A 23,992-nucleotide genomic window follows, 5' to 3' on the forward strand; every position below is an offset into this window, starting at 1 on the left:
ATCACAGATGTGCCCAAGATGCGCAAAAGCGCTGGAAACGGTGAGATAAGCCTATTTTTGCAACTTTGGTTAAAATCTTCAATTTTTCATCACAGATGTGCCCAAGATGCGCAAAAGCGCTGGAAACGGTGAGATAAGCCTATTTTTGCAACTTTGGTTAAAATCTTAAATTTTTCATCACAGATGTGCCCAAGGTGCGCAAAAGTGCTGGAAACGGTGAGATAAGCCTAATTTTGCAACAATGTTTAAGGTTTGGAGGTTTCATAGATTAAAGTTGAAAATCAGTGGTTTGACTGCCATAATGAAATAGGGTCACTAATCAACGTGTTTTCTCAAAAGGCCTTCACTCAATTTCCTTGATACTTAAAATGCATACAGTGGATTATAATAATGAAAAAGGATAATTTGAAATCTTGGTTTCAACTCTAAAGGAACTCTTTAAAAAAAGATTTTAAGTTTTGGAAACCCCAATGAAAAAGTAGCAACTGCACGGATTCTACTGTCAGATTCGCTCTAAGTGCCAAAAAGTGCTGGAAACGGGGAGATAAGCCTATTTTTGCAACACTGGTTAAAATCTTCAATTTTTCATCACAGATGTGCCCAAGATGCACAAAAGCGCTGGAAACGGTGAGATAAGCCTGTTTTTGCAACTTTGGTTAAAATCTTCAATTTTTCATCACAGATGTGCCCAAGATGCCCAAAAGCGCTGGAAACGGTGAGATAAGCCTATTTTTGCAACTTTGGTTAAAATCTTCATTTTTTCATCACAGATATGCCCAAGGTGCACAAAAGTGCTGGAAACGGTGAGATAAGCCTAATTTTGCAACAATGTTTAAGGTTTGGAGGTTTCATAGACTAAAGTTGAAAATCAGTGGTTTGACTGCCATAATGAAATAGGGTCACTAATCAACGTGTTTTCTCAAAAGGCCTTCAGTCAAATTCCTTGATACTTAAAATGCATACAGTGGATTATAATAATGAAAAAGAATAATTTGAAATCTTGGTTTCAACTCTAAAGGAACTCTTTAAAAAAAGATTTTAAGTTTTGGAAACCCCAATGAAAAAGTAGCAACTGCACGGTTTCTACTGTCAGATTGGCTCTAAGTGCCAAAAAGTGCTGGAAACGGGGAGATAAGCCTATTTTTGCAACAATGGTTAAAATCTTCAATTTTTCATCACAGATGTGTCCAAGATGCACAAAAGCGCTGGAAACGGTGAGATAAGCCTATTTTTGCAACTTTGGTTAAAATCTTCAATTTTTCATCACAGATGTGCCCAAGATGCACAAAAGCGCTGGAAACGGTGAGATAAGCCTATTTTTGCAACTTTGGTTAAAATCTTCAATTTTTCATCACAGATGTGCCCAAGATGCGCAAAAGCGCTGGAAACGGTGAGATAAGCCTATTTTTGCAACTTTGGTTAAAATCTTCAATTTTTCATCACAGATGTGCCCAAGATGCGCAAAAGCGCTGGAAACGGTGAGATAAGCCTATTTTTGCAACTTTGGTTAAAATCTTAAATTTTTCATCACAGATGTGCCCAAGGTAGGCAAAAGTGCTGGAAACGGTGAGATAAGCCTAATTTTGCAACAATGTTTAAGGTTTGGAGGTTTCATAGATTAAAGTTGAAAATCAGTGGTTTGACTGCCATAATGAAATAGGGTCACTAATCAACGTGTTTTCTCAAAAGGCCTTCACTCAATTTCCTTGATACTTAAAATGCATACAGTGGATTATAATAATGAAAAAGGATAATTTGAAATCTTGGTTTCAACTCTAAAGGAACTCTTTAAAAAAAGATTTTAAGTTTTGGAAAAACCAATGAAAAAGTAGCAACTGCACGGTTTCTACTGTCAGATTGGCTCTAAGTGCCAAAAAGTGCTGGAAACGGGGAGATAAGCCTTTTTTTGCAACAATGGTTAAAATCTTCAATTTTTCATCACAGATGTGTCCAAGATGCACAAAAGCGCTGGAAACGGTGAGATAAGCCTATTTTTGCAACTTTGGTTAAAATCTTCAATTTTTCATCACAGATGTGCCCAAGATGCACAAAAGCGCTGGAAACGGTGAGATAAGCCTATTTTTGCAACTTTGGTTAAAATCTTCATTTTTTCATCACAGATATGCCCAAGGTGCACAAAAGTGCTGGAAACGGTGAGATAAGCCTAATTTTGCAACAATGTTTAAGGTTTGGAGGTTTCATAGATTAAAGTTGAAAATCAGTGGTTTGACTGCCATAATGAAATAGGGTCACTAATCAACGTGTTTTCTCAAAAGGCCTTCACTCAATTTCCTTGATACTTAAAATGCATACAGTGGATTATAATAATGAAAAAGGATAATTTGAAATCTTGGTTTCAACTCTAAAGGAACTCTTTAAAAAAAAGATTTTAAGTTTTGGAAACCCCAATGAAAAAGTAGCAACTGCACGGTTTCTACTCTCAGATTGGCTCTAAGTGCCAAAAAGTGCTGGAAACGGGGAGATAAGCCTATTTTTGCAACAATGGTTAAAATCTTCAATTTTTCATCACAGATGTGTCCAAGATGCACAAAAGCGCTGGAAACGGTGAGATAAGCCTATTTTTGCAACTTTGGTTAAAATCTTAAATTTTTCATCACAGATGTGCCCAAGATGCGCAAAAGCGCTGGCAACGGTGAGATAAGCCTATTTTTGCAACTTTGGTTAAAATCTTAAATTTTTCATCACAGATGTGCCCAAGGTGCGCAAAAGTGCTGGAAACGGTGAGATAAGCCTAATTTTGCAACAATGTTTAAGGTTTAGAGGTTTCATAGACTAAAGTTGAAAATCAGTGGTTTGACTGCCATAATGAAATAGGGTCACTAATCAACGTGTTTTCTCAAAAGGCCTTCACTCAATTTCCTTGATACTTAAAATGCATACAGTGGATTATAATAATGAAAAAGGATAATTTGAAATCTTGGTTTCAACTCTAAAGGAACTCTTTAAAAAAAAGATTTTAAGTTTTGGAAACCCCAATGAAAAAGTAGCAACTGCACGGTTTCTACTGTCAGATTCGCTCTAAGTGCCAAAAAGTGCTGGAAACGTGGAGATAAGCCTATTTTTGCAACAATGGTTAAAATCTTCAATTTTTCATCACAGATGTGTCCAAGATGCACAAAAGCGCTGGAAACGGTGAGATAAGCCTATTTTTGCAACTTTGGTTAAAATCTTCAATTTTTCATCACAGATGTGCCCAAGATGCACAAAAGCGCTGGAAACGGTGAGATAAGCCTATTTTTGCAACTTTGGTTAAAATCTTCAATTTTTCATCACAGATGTGCCCAAGATGCCCAAAAGCGCTGGCAACGGTGAGATAAGCCTATTTTTGCAACTTTGGTTAAAATCTTAAATTTTTCATCACAGATGTGCCCAAGATGCCCAAAAGCGGTGGAAACGGTGAGATAAGCCTATTTTTGCAACTTTGGTTAAAATCTTCATTTTTTCATCACAGATATGCCCAAGGTGCACAAAAGTGCTGGAAACGGTGAGATAAGCCTAATTTTGCAACAATGTTTAAGGTTTGGAGGTTTCATAGACTAAAGTTGAAAATCAGTGGTTTGACTGCCATAATGAAATAGGGTCACTAATCAACGTGTTTTCTCAAAAGCCTTCAGTCAAATTCCTTGATACTTAAAATGCATACAGTGGATTATAATAATGAAAAAGAATAATTTGAAATCTTGCTTTCAACTCTAAAGGAACTCTTTAAAAAAAGATTTTAAGTTTTGGAAACCCCAATGAAAAAGTAGCAACTGCACGGTTTCTACTGTCAGATTGGCTCTAAGTGCCAAAAAGTGCTGGAAACGGGGAGATAAGCCTATTTTTGCAACAATGGTTAAAATCTTCAATTTTTCATCACAGATGTGTCCAAGATGCACAAAAGCGCTGGAAACGGTGAGATAAGCCTATTTTTGCAACTTTGGTTAAAATCTTCAATTTTTCATCACAGATGTGCCCAAGATGCGCAAAAGCGCTGGAAACGGTGAGATAAGCCTATTTTTGCAACTTTGGTTAAAATCTTCAATTTTTCATCACAGATGTGCCCAAGATGCGCAAAAGCGCTGGAAACGGTGAGATAAGCCTATTTTTGCAACTTTGGTTAAAATCTTAAATTTTTCATCACAGATGTGCCCAAGGTAGGCAAAAGTGCTGGAAACGGTGAGATAAGCCTAATTTTGCAACAATGTTTAAGGTTTGGAGGTTTCATAGATTAAAGTTGAAAATCAGTGGTTTGACTGCCATAATGAAATAGGGTCACTAATCAACGTGTTTTCTCAAAAGGCCTTCACTCAATTTCCTTGATACTTAAAATGCATACAGTGGATTATAATAATGAAAAAGGATAATTTGAAATCTTGGTTTCAACTCTAAAGGAACTCTTTAAAAAAAGATTTTAAGTTTTGGAAACCCCAATGAAAAAGTAGCAACTGCACGGTTTCTACTGTCAGATTGGCTCTAAGTGCCAAAAAGTGCTGGAAACGGGGAGATAAGCCTATTTTTGCAACAATGGTTAAAATCTTCAATTTTTCATCACAGATGTGTCCAAGATGCACAAAAGCGCTGGAAACGGTGAGATAAGCCTATTTTTGCAACTTTGGTTAAAATCTTCAATTTTTCATCACAGATGTGCCCAAGATGCACAAAAGCGCTGGAAACGGTGAGATAAGCCTATTTTTGCAACTTTGGTTAAAAATCTTCAATTTTTCATCACAGATGTGCCCAAGATGCGCAAAAGCGCTGGAAACGGTGAGATAAGCCTATTTTTGCAACTTTGGTTAAAATCTTCAATTTTTCATCACAGATGTGCCCAAGATGCGCAAAAGCGCTGGAAACGGTGAGATAAGCCTATTTTTGCAACTTTGGTTAAAATCTTAAATTTTTCATCACAGATGTGCCCAAGGTGCGCAAAAGTGCTGGAAACGGTGAGATAAGCCTAATTTTGCAACAATGTTTAAGGTTTGGAGGTTTCATAGATTAAAGTTGAAAATCAGTGGTTTGACTGCCATAATGAAATAGGGTCACTAATCAACGTGTTTTCTCAAAAGGCCTTCACTCAATTTCCTTGATACTTAAAATGCATACAGTGGATTATAATAATGAAAAAGGATAATTTGAAATCTTGGTTTCAACTCTAAAGGAACTCTTTAAAAAAAAGATTTTAAGTTTTGGAAACCCCAATGAAAAAGTAGCAACTGCACGGATTCTACTGTCAGATTCGCTCTAAGTGCCAAAAAGTGCTGGAAACGGGGAGATAAGCCTATTTTTGCAACACTGGTTAAAATCTTCAATTTTTCATCACAGATGTGCCCAAGATGCACAAAAGCGCTGGAAACGGTGAGATAAGCCTGTTTTTGCAACTTTGGTTAAAATCTTCAATTTTTCATCACAGATGTGCCCAAGATGCCCAAAAGCGCTGGCAACGGTGAGATAAGCCTATTTTTGCAACTTTGGTTAAAATCTTAAATTTTTCATCACAGATGTGCCCAAGATGCCCAAAAGCGCTGGAAACGGTGAGATAAGCCTATTTTTGCAACTTTGGTTAAAATCTTCATTTTTTCATCACAGATATGCCCAAGGTGCACAAAAGTGCTGGAAACGGTGAGATAAGCCTAATTTTGCAACAATGTTTAAGGTTTGGAGGTTTCATAGACTAAAGTTGAAAATCAGTGGTTTGACTGCCATAATGAAATAGGGTCACTAATCAACGTGTTTTCTCAAAAGGCCTTCAGTCAAATTCCTTGATACTTAAAATGCATACAGTGGATTATAATAATGAAAAAGAATAATTTGAAATCTTGGTTTCAACTCTAAAGGAACTCTTTAAAAAAAGATTTTAAGTTTTGGAAACCCCAATGAAAAAGTAGCAACTGCACGGTTTCTACTGTCAGATTGGCTCTAAGTGCCAAAAAGTGCTGGAAACGGGGAGATAAGCCTATTTTTGCAACAATGGTTAAAATCTTCAATTTTTCATCACAGATGTGTCCAAGATGCACAAAAGCGCTGGAAACGGTGAGATAAGCCTATTTTTGCAACTTTGGTTAAAATCTTCAATTTTTCATCACAGATGTGCCCAAGATGCCCAAAAGCGCTGGAAACGGTGAGATAAGCCTATTTTTGCAACTTCGGTTAAAATCTTAAATTTTTCATCACAGATTTGCCCAAGATGCCCAAAAGCGCTGGAAACGGTGAGATAAGCCTATTTTTGCAACTTTGGTTAAAATCTTCATTTTTTCATCACAGATATGCCCAAGGTGCACAAAAGTGCTGGAAACGGTGAGATAAGCCTAATTTTGCAACAATGTTTAAGGTTTGGAGGTTTCATAGACTAAAGTTGAAAATCAGTGGTTTGACTGCCATAATGAAATAGGGTCACTAATCATCGTGTTTTCTCAAAAGGCCTTCAGTCAAATTCCTTGATACTTAAAATGCATACAGTGGATTATAATAATGAAAAAGGATAATTTGAAATCTTGGTTTCAACTCTAAAGGAACTCTTTAAAAAAAAGATTTTAAGTTTTGGAAACCCCAATGAAAAAGTAGCAACTGCACGGTTTCTACTGTCAGATTGGCTCTAAGTGCCAAAAAGTGCTGGAAACGGGGAGATAAGCCTATTTTTGCAACAATGGTTAAAATCTTCAATTTTTCATCACAGATGTGCCCAAGATGCCCAAAAGCGCTGGCAACGGTGAGATAAGCCTATTTTTGCAACTTTGGTTAAAATCTTAAATTTTTCATCACAGATGTGCCCAAGATGCCCAAAAGCGCTGGAAACGGTGAGATAAGCCTATTTTTGCAACTTTGGTTAAAATCTTCATTTTTTCATCACAGATATGCCCAAGGTGCACAAAAGTGCTGGAAACGGTGAGATAAGCCTAATTTTGCAACAATGTTTAAGGTTTGGAGGTTTCATAGACTAAAGTTGAAAATCAGTGGTTTGACTGCCATAATGAAATAGGGTCACTAATCAACGTGTTTTCTCAAAAGGCCTTCAGTCAAATTCCTTGATACTTAAAATGCATACAGTGGATTATAATAATGAAAAAGAATAATTTGAAATCTTGGTTTCAACTCTAAAGGAACTCTTTAAAAAAAGATTTTAAGTTTTGGAAACCCCAATGAAAAAGTAGCAACTGCACGGTTTCTACTGTCAGATTGGCTCTAAGTGCCAAAAAGCGCTGGAAACGGTGAGATAAGCCTATTTTTGCAACTTTGGTTAAAATCTTCAATTTTTCACCATAGATGTGCCCAAGATGCACAAAAGCGCTGGAAACGGTGAGATAAGCCTATTTTTGCAACTTTGGTTAAAATCTTCAATTTTTCATCACAGATGTGCCCAAGATGCGCAAAAGCGCTGGAAACGGTGAGATAAGCCTATTTTTGCAACTTTGGTTAAAATCTTAAATTTTTCATCACAGATGTGCCCAAGATGCCCAAAAGCGCTGGAAACGGTGAGATAAGCCTATTTTTGCAACTTTGGTTAAAATCTTCAATTTTTCATCACAGATGTGCCCAAGATGCACAAAAGCACTGGAAACGGTGAGATAAGCCTATTTTTGCAACTTTGGTTAAAATCTTAAATTTTTCATCACAGATGTGCCCAAGATGCACAAAAGCGCTGGAAACGGTGAGATAAGCCTATTTTTGCAACTTTGGTTAAAATCTTCAATTTTTCATCACAGATATGCCCAAGGTGCACAAAAGTGCTGGAAACGGTGAGATAAGCCTAATTTTGCAACAATGTTTAAGGTTTGGAGGTTTCATAGACTAAAGTTGAAAATCAGTGGTTTGACTGCCATAATGAAATAGGGTCACTAATCAACGTGTTTTCTCAAAAGGCCTTCAGTCAAATTCCTTGATACTTAAAATGCATACAGTGGATTATAATAATGAAAAAGGATAATTTGAAATCTTGGTTTCAACTCTAAAGGAACTCTTTAAAAAAAGATTTTAAGTTTTGGAAACCCCAATGAAAAAGTAGCAACTGCACGGTTTCTACTGTCAGATTGGCTCTAAGTGCCAAAAAGTGCTGGAAACGGGGAGATAAGCCTATTTTTGCAACAATGGTTAAAATCTTCAATTTTTCATCACAGATGTGTCCAAGATGCACAAAAGCGCTGGAAACGGTGAGATAAGCCTATTTTTGCAACTTTGGTTAAAATCTTCAATTTTTCATCACAGATGTGCCCAAGATGCCCAAAAGCGCTGGCAACGGTGAGATAAGCCTATTTTTGCAACTTTGGTTAAAATCTTCATTTTTTCATCACAGATATGCCCAAGGTGCACAAAAGTGCTGGAAACGGTGAGATAAGCCTAATTTTGCAACAATGTTTAAGGTTTGGAGGTTTCATAGATTAAAGTTGAAAATCAGTGTTTTGACTGCCATAATGAAATAGGGTCACTAATCAACGTGTTTTCTCAAAAGGCCTTCACTCAATTTCCTTGATACTTAAAATGCATACAGTGGATTATAATAATGAAAAAGGATAATTTGAAATCTTGGTTTCAACTCTAAAGGAACTCTTTAAAAAAAAGATTTTAAGTTTTGGAAACCCCAATGAAAAAGTAGCAACTGCACGGATTCTACTGTCAGATTCGCTCTAAGTGCCAAAAAGTGCTGGAAACGGGGAGATAAGCCTATTTTTGCAACAATGGTTAAAATCTTCAATTTTTCATCACAGATGTGCCCAAGATGCACAAAAGCGCTGGAAACGGTGAGATAAGCCTATTTTTGCAACTTTGGTTAAAATCTTCAATTTTTCATCACAGATGTGCCCAAGATGCCCAAAAGCGCTGGAAACGGTGAGATAAGCCTATTTTTGCAACTTTGGTTAAAATCTTAAATTTTTCATCACAGATGTGCCCAAGATGCCCAAAAGCGCTGGAAACGGTGAGATAAGCCTAATTTTGCAACAATGTTTAAGGTTTGGAGGTTTCATAGACTAAAGTTGAAAATCAGTGGTTTGACTGCCATAATGAAATAGGGTCACTAATCAACGTGTTTTCTCAAAAGGCCTTCAGTCAAATTCCTTGATACTTAAAATGCATACAGTGGATTATAATAATGAAAAAGGATAATTTGAAATCTTGGTTTCAACTCTAAAGGAACTCTTTAAAAAAAAGATTTTAAGTTTTGGAAACCCCAATGAAAAAGTAGCAACTGCACGGTTTCTACTGTCAGATTGGCTCTAAGTGCCAAAAAGTGCTGGAAACGGGGAGATAAGCCTATTTTTGCAACAATGGTTAAAATCTTCAATTTTTCATCACAGATGTGTCCAAGATGCACAAAAGCGCTGGAAACGGTGAGATAAGTCTATTTTTGCAACTTTGGTTAAAATCTTCAATTTTTCATCACAGATGTGCCCAAGATGCACAAAAGCGCTGGAAACGGTGAGATAAGCCTATTTTTGCAACTTTGGTTAAAATCTTCAATTTTTCATCACAGATGTGCCCAAGATGCACAAAAGCGCTGGAAACGGTGAGATAAGCCTATTTTTGCAACTTTGGTTAAAATCTTCAATTTTTCATCACAGATGTGCCCAAGATGCGCAAAAGCGCTGGAAACGGTGAGATAAGCCTATTTTTGCAACTTTGGTTAAAATCTTAAATTTTTCATCACAGATGTGCCCAAGATGCCCAAAAGCGCTGGAAACGGTGAGATAAGCCTATTTTTGCAACTTTGGTTAAAATCTTCAATTTTTCATCACAGATGTGCCCAAGATGCACAAAAGCACTGGAAACGGTGAGATAAGCCTATTTTTGCAACTTTGGTTAAAATCTTAAATTTTTCATCACAGATGTGCCCAAGATGCACAAAAGCGCTGGAAACGGTGAGATAAGCCTATTTTTGCAACTTTGGTTAAAATCTTCAATTTTTCATCACAGATATGCCCAAGGTGCACAAAAGTGCTGGAAACGGTGAGATAAGCCTAATTTTGCAACAATGTTTAAGGTTTGGAGGTTTCATAGACTAAAGTTGAAAATCAGTGGTTTGACTGCCATAATGAAATAGGGTCACTAATCAACGTGTTTTCTCAAAAGGCCTTCAGTCAAATTCCTTGATACTTAAAATGCATACAGTGGATTATAATAATGAAAAAGGATAATTTGAAATCTTGGTTTCAACTCTAAAGGAACTCTTTAAAAAAAGATTTTAAGTTTTGGAAACCCCAATGAAAAAGTAGCAACTGCACGGTTTCTACTGTCAGATTGGCTCTAAGTGCCAAAAAGTGCTGGAAACGGGGAGATAAGCCTATTTTTGCAACAATGGTTAAAATCTTCAATTTTTCATCACAGATGTGTCCAAGATGCACAAAAGCGCTGGAAACGGTGAGATAAGTCTATTTTTGTAACTTTGGTTAAAATCTTCAATTTTTCATCACAGATGTGCCCAAGATGCACAAAAGCGCTGGAAACGGTGAGATAAGCCTATTTTTGCAACTTTGGTTAAAATCTTCAATTTTTCATCACAGATGTGCCCAAGATGCACAAAAGCGCTGGAAACGGTGAGATAAGCCTATTTTTGCAACTTTGGTTAAAATCTTCAATTTTTCATCACAGATGTGCCCAAGATGCGCAAAAGCGCTGGAAACGGTGAGATAAGCCTATTTTTGCAACTTTGGTTAAAATCTTCAATTTTTCATCACAGATGTGCCCAAGATGCCCAAAAGCGCTGGAAACGGTGAGATAAGCCTATTTTTGCAACTTTGGTTAAAATCTTCAATTTTTCATCACAGATGTGCCCAAGATGCCCAAAAGCGCTGGCAACGGTGAGATAAGCCTATTTTTGCAACTTTGGTTAAAATCTTCATTTTTTCATCACAGATATGCCCAAGGTGCACAAAAGTGCTGGAAACGGTGAGATAAGCCTAATTTTGCAACAATGTTTAAGGTTTGGAGGTTTCATAGATTAAAGTTGAAAATCAGTGTTTTGACTGCCATAATGAAATAGGGTCACTAATCAACGTGTTTTCTCAAAAGGCCTTCACTCAATTTCCTTGATACTTAAAATGCATACAGTGGATTATAATAATGAAAAAGGATAATTTGAAATCTTGGTTTCAACTCTAAAGGAACTCTTTAAAAAAAAGATTTTAAGTTTTGGAAACCCCAATGAAAAAGTAGCAACTGCACGGATTCTACTGTCAGATTCGCTCTAAGTGCCAAAAAGTGCTGGAAACGGGGAGATAAGCCTATTTTTGCAACAATGGTTAAAATCTTCAATTTTTCATCACAGATGTGCCCAAGATGCACAAAAGCGCTGGAAACGGTGAGATAAGCCTATTTTTGCAACTTTGGTTAAAATCTTCAATTTTTCATCACAGATGTGCCCAAGATGCCCAAAAGCGCTGGAAACGGTGAGATAAGCCTATTTTTGCAACTTTGGTTAAAATCTTAAATTTTTCATCACAGATGTGCCCAAGATGCCCAAAAGCGCTGGAAACGGTGAGATAAGCCTATTTTTGCAACTTTGGTTAAAATCTTCATTTTTTCATCACAGATATGCCCAAGGTGCACAAAAGTGCTGGAAACGGTGAGATAAGCCTAATTTTGCAACAATGTTTAAGGTTTGGAGGTTTCATAGATTAAAGTTGAAAATCAGTGTTTTGACTGCCATAATGAAATAGGGTCACTAATCAACGTGTTTTCTCAAAAGGCCTTCACTCAATTTCCTTGATACTTAAAATGCATACAGTGGATTATAATAATGAAAAAGGATAATTTGAAATCTTGGTTTCAACTCTAAAGGAACTCTTTAAAAAAAAGATTTTAAGTTTTGGAAACCCCAATGAAAAAGTAGCAACTGCACGGATTCTACTGTCAGATTCGCTCTAAGTGCCAAAAAGTGCTGGAAACGGGGAGATAAGCCTATTTTTGCAACAATGGTTAAAATCTTCAATTTTTCATCACAGATGTGCCCAAGATGCACAAAAGCGCTGGAAACGGTGAGATAAGCCTATTTTTGCAACTTTGGTTAAAATCTTCAATTTTTCATCACAGATGTGCCCAAGATGCCCAAAAGCGCTGGAAACGGTGAGATAAGCCTATTTTTGCAACTTTGGTTAAAATCTTAAATTTTTCATCACAGATGTGCCCAAGATGCCCAAAAGCGCTGGAAACGGTGAGATAAGCCTATTTTTGCAACTTTGGTTAAAATCTTCATTTTTTCATCACAGATGTGCCCAAGGTGCACAAAAGTGCTGGAAACGGTGAGATAAGCCTAATTTTGCAACAATGTTTAAGGTTTGGAGGTTTCATAGACTAAAGTTGAAAATCAGTGGTTTGACTGCCATAATGAAATAGGGTCACTAATCAACGTGTTTTCTCAAAAGGCCTTCAGTCAAATTCCTTGATACTTAAAATGCATACAGTGGATTATAATAATGAAAAAGGATAATTTGAAATCTTGGTTTCAACTCTAAAGGAACTCTTTAAAAAAAAGATTTTAAGTTTTGGAAACCCCAATGAAAAAGTAGCAACTGCACGGTTTCTACTGTCAGATTGGCTCTAAGTGCCAAAAAGTGCTGGAAACGGGGAGATAAGCCTATTTTTGCAACAATGGTTAAAATCTTCAATTTTTCATCACAGATGTGTCCAAGATGCACAAAAGCGCTGGAAACGGTGAGATAAGTCTATTTTTGCAACTTTGGTTAAAATCTTCAATTTTTCATCACAGATGTGCCCAAGATGCACAAAAGCGCTGGAAACGGTGAGATAAGCCTATTTTTGCAACTTTGGTTAAAATCTTCAATTTTTCATCACAGATGTGCCCAAGATGCACAAAAGCGCTGGAAACGGTGAGATAAGCCTATTTTTGCAACTTTGGTTAAAATCTTCAATTTTTCATCACAGATGTGCCCAAGATGCGCAAAAGCGCTGGAAACGGTGAGATAAGCCTATTTTTGCAACTTTGGTTAAAATCTTAAATTTTTCATCACAGATGTGCCCAAGATGCACAAAAGCACTGGAAACGGTGAGATAAGCCTATTTTTGCAACTTTGGTTAAAATCTTAAATTTTTCATCACAGATGTGCCCAAGATGCACAAAAGCGCTGGAAACGGTGAGATAAGCCTATTTTTGCAACTTTGGTTAAAATCTTCAATTTTTCATCACAGATATGCCCAAGGTGCACAAAAGTGCTGGAAACGGTGAGATAAGCCTAATTTTGCAACAATGTTTAAGGTTTGGAGGTTTCATAGACTAAAGTTGAAAATCAGTGGTTTGACTGCCATAATGAAATAGGGTCACTAATCAACGTGTTTTCTCAAAAGGCCTTCAGTCAAATTCCTTGATACTTAAAATGCATACAGTGGATTATAATAATGAAAAAGGATAATTTGAAATCTTGGTTTCAACTCTAAAGGAACTCTTTAAAAAAAGATTTTAAGTTTTGGAAACCCCAATGAAAAAGTAGCAACTGCACGGTTTCTACTGTCAGATTGGCTCTAAGTGCCAAAAAGTGCTGGAAACGGGGAGATAAGCCTATTTTTGCAACAATGGTTAAAATCTTCAATTTTTCATCACAGATGTGTCCAAGATGCACAAAAGCGCTGGAAACGGTGAGATAAGTCTATTTTTGTAACTTTGGTTAAAATCTTCAATTTTTCATCACAGATGTGCCCAAGATGCACAAAAGCGCTGGAAACGGTGAGATAAGCCTATTTTTGCAACTTTGGTTAAAATCTTCAATTTTTCATCACAGATGTGCCCAAGATGCACAAAAGCGCTGGAAACGGTGAGATAAGCCTATTTTTGCAACTTTGGTTAAAATCTTCAATTTTTCATCACAGATGTGCCCAAGATGCGCAAAAGCGCTGGAAACGGTGAGATAAGCCTATTTTTGCAACTTTGGTTAAAATCTTCAATTTTTCATCACAGATGTGCCCAAGATGCCCAAAAGCGCTGGAAACGGTGAGATAAGCCTATTTTTGCAACTTTGGTTAAAATCTTCAATTTTTCATCACAGATGTGCCCAAGATGCCCAAAAGCGCTGGCAACGGTGAGATAAGCCTATTTTTGCAACTTTGGTTAAAATCTTCATTTTTTCATCACAGATATGCCCAAGGTGCACAAAAGTGCTGGAAACGGTGAGATAAGCCTAATTTTGCAACAATGTTTAAGGTTTGGAGGTTTCATAGATTAAAGTTGAAAATCAGTGTTTTGACTGCCATAATGAAATAGGGTCACTAATCAACGTGTTTTCTCAAAAGGCCTTCACTCAATTTCCTTGATACTTAAAATGCATACAGTGGATTATAATAATGAAAAAGGATAATTTGAAATCTTGGTTTCAACTCTAAAGGAACTCTTTAAAAAAAAGATTTTAAGTTTTGGAAACCCCAATGAAAAAGTAGCAACTGCACGGATTCTACTGTCAGATTCGCTCTAAGTGCCAAAAAGTGCTGGAAACGGGGAGATAAGCCTATTTTTGCAACAATGGTTAAAATCTTCAATTTTTCATCACAGATGTGCCCAAGATGCACAAAAGCGCTGGAAACGGTGAGATAAGCCTATTTTTGCAACTTTGGTTAAAATCTTCAATTTTTCATCACAGATGTGCCCAAGATGCCCAAAAGCGCTGGAAACGGTGAGATAAGCCTATTTTTGCAACTTTGGTTAAAATCTTAAATTTTTCATCACAGATGTGCCCAAGATGCCCAAAAGCGCTGGAAACGGTGAGATAAGCCTATTTTTGCAACTTTGGTTAAAATCTTCATTTTTTCATCACAGATGTGCCCAAGGTGCACAAAAGTGCTGGAAACGGTGAGATAAGCCTAATTTTGCAACAATGTTTAAGGTTTGGAGGTTTCATAGACTAAAGTTGAAAATCAGTGGTTTGACTGCCATAATGAAATAGGGTCACTAATCAACGTGTTTTCTCAAAAGGCCTTCAGTCAAATTCCTTGATACTTAAAATGCATACAGTGGATTATAATAATGAAAAAGGATAATTTGAAATCTTGGTTTCAACTCTAAAGGAACTCTTTAAAAAAAAGATTTTAAGTTTTGGAAACCCCAATGAAAAAGTAGCAACTGCACGGTTTCTACTGTCAGATTGGCTCTAAGTGCCAAAAAGTGCTGGAAACGGGGAGATAAGCCTATTTTTGCAACAATGGTTAAAATCTTCAATTTTTCATCACAGATGTGCCCAAGTTGCACAAAAGCGCTGGAAACGGTGAGATAAGTCTATTTTTGCAACTTTGGTTAAAATCTTCAATTTTTCATCACAGATGTGCCCAAGATGCACAAAAGCGCTGGAAACGGTGAGATAAGCCTATTTTTGCAACTTTGGTTAAAATCTTCAATTTTTCATCACAGATGTGCCCAAGATGCACAAAAGCGCTGGAAACGGTGAGATAAGCCTATTTTTGCAACTTTGGTTAAAATCTTCAATTTTTCATCACAGATGTGCCCAAGATGCGCAAAAGCGCTGGAAACGGTGAGATAAGCCTATTTTTGCAACTTTGGTTAAAATCTTCAATTTTTCATCACAGATGTGCCCAAGATGCCCAAAAGCGCTGGAAACGGTGAGATAAGCCTATTTTTGCAACTTTGGTTAAAATCTTCAATTTTTCATCACAGATGTGCCCAAGATGCCCAAAAGCGCTGGCAACGGTGAGATAAGCCTATTTTTGCAACTTTGGTTAAAATCTTCATTTTTTCATCACAGATATGCCCAAGGTGCACAAAAGTGCTGGAAACGGTGAGATAAGCCTAATTTTGCAACAATGTTTAAGGTTTGGAGGTTTCATAGATTAAAGTTGAAAATCAGTGTTTTGACTGCCATAATGAAATAGGGTCACTAATCAACGTGTTTTCTCAAAAGGCCTTCACTCAATTTCCTTGATACTTAAAATGCATACAGTGGATTATAATAATGAAAAAGGATAATTTGAAATCTTGGTTTCAACTCTAAAGGAACTCTTTAAAAAAAAGATTTTAAGTTTTGGAAACCCCAATGAAAAAGTAGCAACTGCACGGATTCTACTGTCAGATTCGCTCTAAGTGCCAAAAAGTGCTGGAAACGGGGAGATAAGCCTATTTTTGCAACAATGGTTAAAATCTTCAATTTTTCATCACAGATGTGCCCAAGATGCACAAAAGCGCTGGAAACGGTGAGATAAGCCTATTTTTGCAACTTTGGTTAAAATCTTCAATTTTTCATCACAGATGTGCCCAAGATGCCCAAAAGCGCTGGAAACGGTGAGATAAGCCTATTTTTGCAACTTTGGTTAAAATCTTAAATTTTTCATCACAGATGTGCCCAAGATGCCCAAAAGCGCTGGAAACGGTGAGATAAGCCTATTTTTGCAACTTTGGTTAAAATCTTCATTTTTTCATCACAGATGTGCCCAAGGTGCACAAAAGTGCTGGAAACGGTGAGATAAGCCTAATTTTGCAACAATGTTTAAGGTTTGGAGGTTTCATAGACTAAAGTTGAAAATCAGTGGTTTGACTGCCATAATGAAATAGGGTCACTAATCAACGTGTTTTCTCAAAAGGCCTTCAGTCAAATTCCTTGATACTTAAAATGCATACAGTGGATTATAATAATGAAAAAGGATAATTTGAAATCTTGGTTTCAACTCTAAAGGAACTCTTTAAAAAAAAGATTTTAAGTTTTGGAAACCCCAATGAAAAAGTAGCAACTGCACGGTTTCTACTGTCAGATTGGCTCTAAGTGCCAAAAAGTGCTGGAAACGGGGAGATAAGCCTATTTTTGCAACAATGGTTAAAATCTTCAATTTTTCATCACAGATGTGTCCAAGATGCACAAAAGCGCTGGAAACGGTGAGATAAGTCTATTTTTGCAACTTTGGTTAAAATCTTCAATTTTTCATCACAGATGTGCCCAAGATGCACAAAAGCGCTGGAAACGGTGAGATAAGCCTATTTTTGCAACTTTGGTTAAAATCTTCAATTTTTCATCACAGATGTGCCCAAGATGCACAAAAGCGCTGGAAACGGTGAGATAAGCCTATTTTTGCAACTTTGGTTAAAATCTTCAATTTTTCATCACAGATGTGCCCAAGATGCGCAAAAGCGCTGGAAACGGTGAGATAAGCCTATTTTTGCAACTTTGGTTAAAATCTTAAATTTTTCATCACAGATGTGCCCAAGATGCCCAAAAGCGCTGGAAACGGTGAGATAAGCCTATTTTTGCAACTTTGGTTAAAATCTTCAATTTTTCATCACAGATGTGCCCAAGATGCACAAAAGCACTGGAAACGGTGAGATAAGCCTATTTTTGCAACTTTGGTTAAAATCTTAAATTTTTCATCACAGATGTGCCCTAGATGCACAAAAGCGCTGGAAACGGTGAGATAAGCCTATTTTTGCAACTTTGGTTAAAATCTTCAATTTTTCATCACAGATATGCCCAAGGTGCACAAAAGTGCTGGAAACGGTGAGATAAGCCTAATTTTGCAACAATGTTTAAGGTTTGGAGGTTTCATAGACTAAAGTTGAAAATCAGTGGTTTGACTGCCATAATGAAATAGGGTCACTAATCAACGTGTTTTCTCAAAAGGCCTTCAGTCAAATTCCTTGATACTTAAAATGCATACAGTGGATTATAATAATGAAAAAGGATAATTTGAAATCTTGGTTTCAACTCTAAAGGAACTCTTTAAAAAAAGATTTTAAGTTTTGGAAACCCCAATGAAAAAGTAGCAACTGCACGGTTTCTACTGTCAGATTGGCTCTAAGTGCCAAAAAGTGCTGGAAACGGGGAGATAAGCCTATTTTTGCAACAATGGTTAAAATCTTCAATTTTTCATCACAGATGTGTCCAAGATGCACAAAAGCGCTGGAAACGGTGAGATAAGTCTATTTTTGTAACTTTGGTTAAAATCTTCAATTTTTCATCACAGATGTGCCCAAGATGCACAAAAGCGCTGGAAACGGTGAGATAAGCCTATTTTTGCAACTTTGGTTAAAATCTTCAATTTTTCATCACAGATGTGCCCAAGATGCACAAAAGCGCTGGAAACGGTGAGATAAGCCTATTTTTGCAACTTTGGTTAAAATCTTCAATTTTTCATCACAGATGTGCCCAAGATGCGCAAAAGCGCTGGAAACGGTGAGATAAGCCTATTTTTGCAACTTTGGTTAAAATCTTCAATTTTTCATCACAGATGTGCCCAAGATGCCCAAAAGCGCTGGAAACGGTGAGATAAGCCTATTTTTGCAACTTTGGTTAAAATCTTCAATTTTTCATCACAGATGTGCCCAAGATGCACAAAAGCACTGGAAACGGTGAGATAAGCCTATTTTTGCAACTTTGGTTAAAATCTTCAATTTTTCATCACAGATGTGCCCAAGATGCACAAAAGCGCTGGAAACGGTGAGATAAGCCTATTTTTGCAACTTTGGTTAAAATCTTCAATTTTTCATCACAGATGTGCCCAAGATGCGCAAAAGCGCTGGAAACGGTGAGATAAGCCTATTTTTGCAACTTTGGTTAAAATCTTCAATTTTTCATCACAGATGTGCCCAAGATGCACAAAAGCGCTGGAAACGGTGAGATAAGCCTATTTTTGCAACTTTGGTTAAAATCTTCAATTTTTCATCACAGATGTGCCCAAGATGCGCAAAAGCGCTGGAAACGGTGAGATAAGCCTATTTTTGCAACTTTGGTTAAAATCTTCAATTTTTCATCACAGATGTGCCCAAGATGCCCAAAAGCGCTGGAAACGGTGAGATAAGCCTATTTTTGCAACTTTGGTTAAAATCTTCAATTTTTCATCACAGATGTGCCCAAGATGCCCAAAAGCGCTGGCAACGGTGAGATAAGCCTATTTTTGCAACTTTGGTTAAAATCTTCATTTTTTCATCACAGATATGCCCAAGGTGCACAAAAGTGCTGGAAACGGTGAGATAAGCCTAATTTTGCAACAATGTTTAAGGTTTGGAGGTTTCATAGATTAAAGTTGAAAATCAGTGTTTTGACTGCCATAATGAAATAGGGTCACTAATCAACGTGTTTTCTCAAAAGGCCTTCACTCAATTTCCTTGATACTTAAAATGCATACAGTGGATTATAATAATGAAAAAGGATAATTTGAAATCTTGGTTTCAACTCTAAAGGAACTCTTTAAAAAAAAGATTTTAAGTTTTGGAAACCCCAATGAAAAAGTAGCAACTGCACGGATTCTACTGTCAGATTCGCTCTAAGTGCCAAAAAGTGCTGGAAACGGGGAGATAAGCCTATTTTTGCAACAATGGTTAAAATCTTCAATTTTTCATCACAGATGTGCCCAAGATGCACAAAAGCGCTGGAAACGGTGAGATAAGCCTATTTTTGCAACTTTGGTTAAAATCTTCAATTTTTCATCACAGATGTGCCCAAGATGCCCAAAAGCGCTGGAAACGGTGAGATAAGCCTATTTTTGCAACTTTGGTTAAAATCTTAAATTTTTCATCACAGATGTGCCCAAGATGCCCAAAAGCGCTGGAAACGGTGAGATAAGCCTATTTTTGCAACTTTGGTTAAAATCTTCATTTTTTCATCACAGATGTGCCCAAGGTGCACAAAAGTGCTGGAAACGGTGAGATAAGCCTAATTTTGCAACAATGTTTAAGGTTTGGAGGTTTCATAGACTAAAGTTGAAAATCAGTGGTTTGACTGCCATAATGAAATAGGGTCACTAATCAACGTGTTTTCTCAAAAGGCCTTCAGTCAAATTCCTTGATACTTAAAATGCATACAGTGGATTATAATAATGAAAAAGGATAATTTGAAATCTTGGTTTCAACTCTAAAGGAACTCTTTAAAAAAAAGATTTTAAGTTTTGGAAACCCCAATGAAAAAGTAGCAACTGCACGGTTTCTACTGTCAGATTGGCTCTAAGTGCCAAAAAGTGCTGGAAACGGGGAGATAAGCCTATTTTTGCAACAATGGTTAAAATCTTCAATTTTTCATCACAGATGTGTCCAAGATGCACAAAAGCGCTGGAAACGGTGAGATAAGTCTATTTTTGCAACTTTGGTTAAAATCTTCAATTTTTCATCACAGATGTGCCCAAGATGCACAAAAGCGCTGGAAACGGTGAGATAAGCCTATTTTTGCAACTTTGGTTAAAATCTTCAATTTTTCATCACAGATGTGCCCAAGATGCACAAAAGCGCTGGAAACGGTGAGATAAGCCTATTTTTGCAACTTTGGTTAAAATCTTCAATTTTTCATCACAGATGTGCCCAAGATGCGCAAAAGCGCTGGAAACGGTGAGATAAGCCTATTTTTGCAACTTTGGTTAAAATCTTAAATTTTTCATCACAGATGTGCCCAAGATGCCCAAAAGCGCTGGAAACGGTGAGATAAGCCTATTTTTGCAACTTTGGTTAAAATCTTCAATTTTTCATCACAGATGTGCCCAAGATGCACAAAAGCACTGGAAACGGTGAGATAAGCCTATTTTTGCAACTTTGGTTAAAATCTTAAATTTTTCATCACAGATGTGCCCTAGATGCACAAAAGCGCTGGAAACGGTGAGATAAGCCTATTTTTGCAACTTTGGTTAAAATCTTCAATTTTTCATCACAGATATGCCCAAGGTGCACAAAAGTGCTGGAAACGGTGAGATAAGCCTAATTTTGCAACAATGTTTAAGGTTTGGAGGTTTCATAGACTAAAGTTGAAAATCAGTGGTTTGACTGCCATAATGAAATAGGGTCACTAATCAACGTGTTTTCTCAAAAGGCCTTCAGTCAAATTCCTTGATACTTAAAATGCATACAGTGGATTATAATAATGAAAAAGGATAATTTGAAATCTTGGTTTCAACTCTAAAGGAACTCTTTAAAAAAAGATTTTAAGTTTTGGAAACCCCAATGAAAAAGTAGCAACTGCACGGTTTCTACTGTCAGATTGGCTCTAAGTGCCAAAAAGTGCTGGAAACGGGGAGATAAGCCTATTTTTGCAACAATGGTTAAAATCTTCAATTTTTCATCACAGATGTGTCCAAGATGCACAAAAGCGCTGGAAACGGTGAGATAAGTCTATTTTTGTAACTTTGGTTAAAATCTTCAATTTTTCATCACAGATGTGCCCAAGATGCACAAAAGCGCTGGAAACGGTGAGATAAGCCTATTTTTGCAACTTTGGTTAAAATCTTCAATTTTTCATCACAGATGTGCCCAAGATGCACAAAAGCGCTGGAAACGGTGAGATAAGCCTATTTTTGCAACTTTGGTTAAAATCTTCAATTTTTCATCACAGATGTGCCCAAGATGCGCAAAAGCGCTGGAAACGGTGAGATAAGCCTATTTTTGCAACTTTGGTTAAAATCTTCAATTTTTCATCACAGATGTGCCCAAGATGCCCAAAAGCGCTGGAAACGGTGAGATAAGCCTATTTTTGCAACTTTGGTTAAAATCTTCAATTTTTCATCACAGATGTGCCCAAGATGCACAAAAGCACTGGAAACGGTGAGATAAGCCTATTTTTGCAACTTTGGTTAAAATCTTAAATTTTTCATCACAGATGTGCCCAAGATGCACAAAAGCGCTGGAAACGGTGAGATAAGCCTATTTTTGCAACTTTGGTTAAAATCTTCAATTTTTCATCACAGATATGCCCAAGGTGCACAAAAGTGCTGGAAACGGTGAGATAAGCCTAATTTTGCAACAATGTTTAAGGTTTGGAGGTTTCATAGACTAAAGTTGAAAATCAGTGGTTTGACTGCCATAATGAAATAGGGTCACTAATCAACGTGTTTTCTCAAAAGGCCTTCAGTCAAATTCCTTGATACTTAAAATGCATACAGTGGATTATAATAATGAAAAAGGATAATTTGAAATCTTGGTTTCAACTCTAAAGGAACTCTTTAAAAAAAGATTTTAAGTTTTGGAAACCCCAATGAAAAAGTAGCAACTGCACGGTTTCTACTGTCAGATTGGCTCTAAGTGCCAAAAAGTGCTGGAAACGGGGAGATAAGCCTATTTTTGCAACAATGGTTAAAATCTTCAATTTTTCATCACAGATGTGTCCAAGATGCACAAAAGCGCTGGAAACGGTGAGATAAGCCTATTTTTGCAACTTTGGTTAAAATCTTCAATTTTTCATCACAGATGTGCCCAAGATGCGCAAAAGCGCTGGAAACGGTGAGATAAGCCTATTTTTGCAACTTTGGTTAAAATCTTCAATTTTTCATCACAGATGTGCCCAAGATGCGCAAAAGCGCTGGAAACGGTGAGATAAGCCTATTTTTGCAACTTTGGTTAAAATCTTGAATTTTTCATCACAGATGTGCCCAAGGTGCGCAAAAGCGCTGGAAACGGTGAGATAAGCCTATTTTTGCAACTTTGGTTAAAATCTTGAATTTTTCATCACAGATGTGCCCAAGGTGCGCAAAAGTGCTGGAAACGGTGAGATAAGCCTAATTTTGCAACAATGTTTAAGGTTTGGAGGTTTCATAGATTAAAGTTGAAAATCAGTGGTTTGACTGCCATAATGAAATAGGGTCACTAATCAACGTGTTTTCTCAAAAGGCCTTCACTCAATTTCCTTGATACTTAAAATGCATACAGTGGATTATAATAATGAAAAAGGATAATTTGAAATCTTGGTTTCAACTCTAAAGGAACTCTTTAAAAAAAGATTTTAAGTTTTGGAAACCCCAATGAAAAAGTAGCAACTGCACGGTTTCTACTGTCAGATTGGCTCTAAGTGCCAAAAAGTGCTGGAAACGGGGAGATAAGCCTTTTTTTGCAACAATGGTTAAAATCTTCAATTTTTCATCACAGATGTGTCCAAGATGCACAAAAGCGCTGGAAACGGTGAGATAAGCCTATTTTTGCAACTTTGGTTAAAATCTTCAATTTTTCATCACAGATGTGCCCAAGATGCACAAAAGCGCTGGAAACGGTGAGATAAGCCTATTTTTGCAACTTTGGTTAAAATCTTCAATTTTTCATCACAGATGTGCCCAAGATGCGCAAAAGCGCTGGAAACGGTGAGATAAGCCTATTTTTGCAACTTTGGTTAAAATCTTCAATTTTTCATCACAGATGTGCCCAAGATGCGCAAAAGCGCTGGAAACGGTGAGATAAGCCTATTTTTGCAACTTTGGTTAAAATCTTAAATTTTTCATCACAGATGTGCCCAAGGTGCGCAAAAGTGCTGGAAACGGTGAGATAAGCCTAATTTTGCAACAATGTTTAAGGTTTGGAGGTTTCATAGATTAAAGTTGAAAATCAGTGGTTTGACTGCCATAATGAAATAGGGTCACTAATCAACGTGTTTTCTCAAAAGGCCTTCACTCAATTTCCTTGATACTTAAAATGCATACAGTGGATTATAATAATGAAAAAGGATAATTTGAAATCTTGGTTTCAACTCTAAAGGAACTCTTTAAAAAAAGATTTTAAGTTTTGGAAACCCCAATGAAAAAGTAGCAACTGCACGGTTTCTACTGTCAGATTGGCTCTAAGTGCCAAAAAGTGCTGGAAACGGGGAGATAAGCCTATTTTTGCAACAATGGTTAAAATCTTCAATTTTTCATCACAGATGTGTCCAAGATGCACAAAAGCGCTGGAAACGGTGAGATAAGCCTATTTTTGCAACTTTGGTTAAAATCTTCAATTTTTCATCACAGATGTGCCCAAGATGCACAAAAGCGCTGGAAACGGTGAGATAAGCCTATTTTTGCAACTTTGGTTAAAATCTTCAATTTTTCATCACAGATGTGCCCAAGATGCGCAAAAGCGCTGGAAACGGTGAGATAAGCCTATTTTTGCAACTTTGGTTAAAATCTTCAATTTTTCATCACAGATGTGCCCAAGATGCGCAAAAGCGCTGGAAACGGTGAGATAAGCCTATTTTTGCAACTTTGGTTAAAATCTTAAATTTTTCATCACAGATGTGCCCAAGGTGCGCAAAAGTGCTGGAAACGGTGAGATAAGCCTAATTTTGCAACAATGTTTAAGGTTTGGAGGTTTCATAGATTAAAGTTGAAAATCAGTGGTTTGACT

Source organism: Pleuronectes platessa, unplaced genomic scaffold, assembly GCF_947347685.1.
Source record: "Pleuronectes platessa unplaced genomic scaffold, fPlePla1.1 scaffold_26, whole genome shotgun sequence".
In the NCBI taxonomy this organism is placed as follows: Eukaryota; Metazoa; Chordata; class Actinopteri; order Pleuronectiformes; family Pleuronectidae; genus Pleuronectes; species Pleuronectes platessa.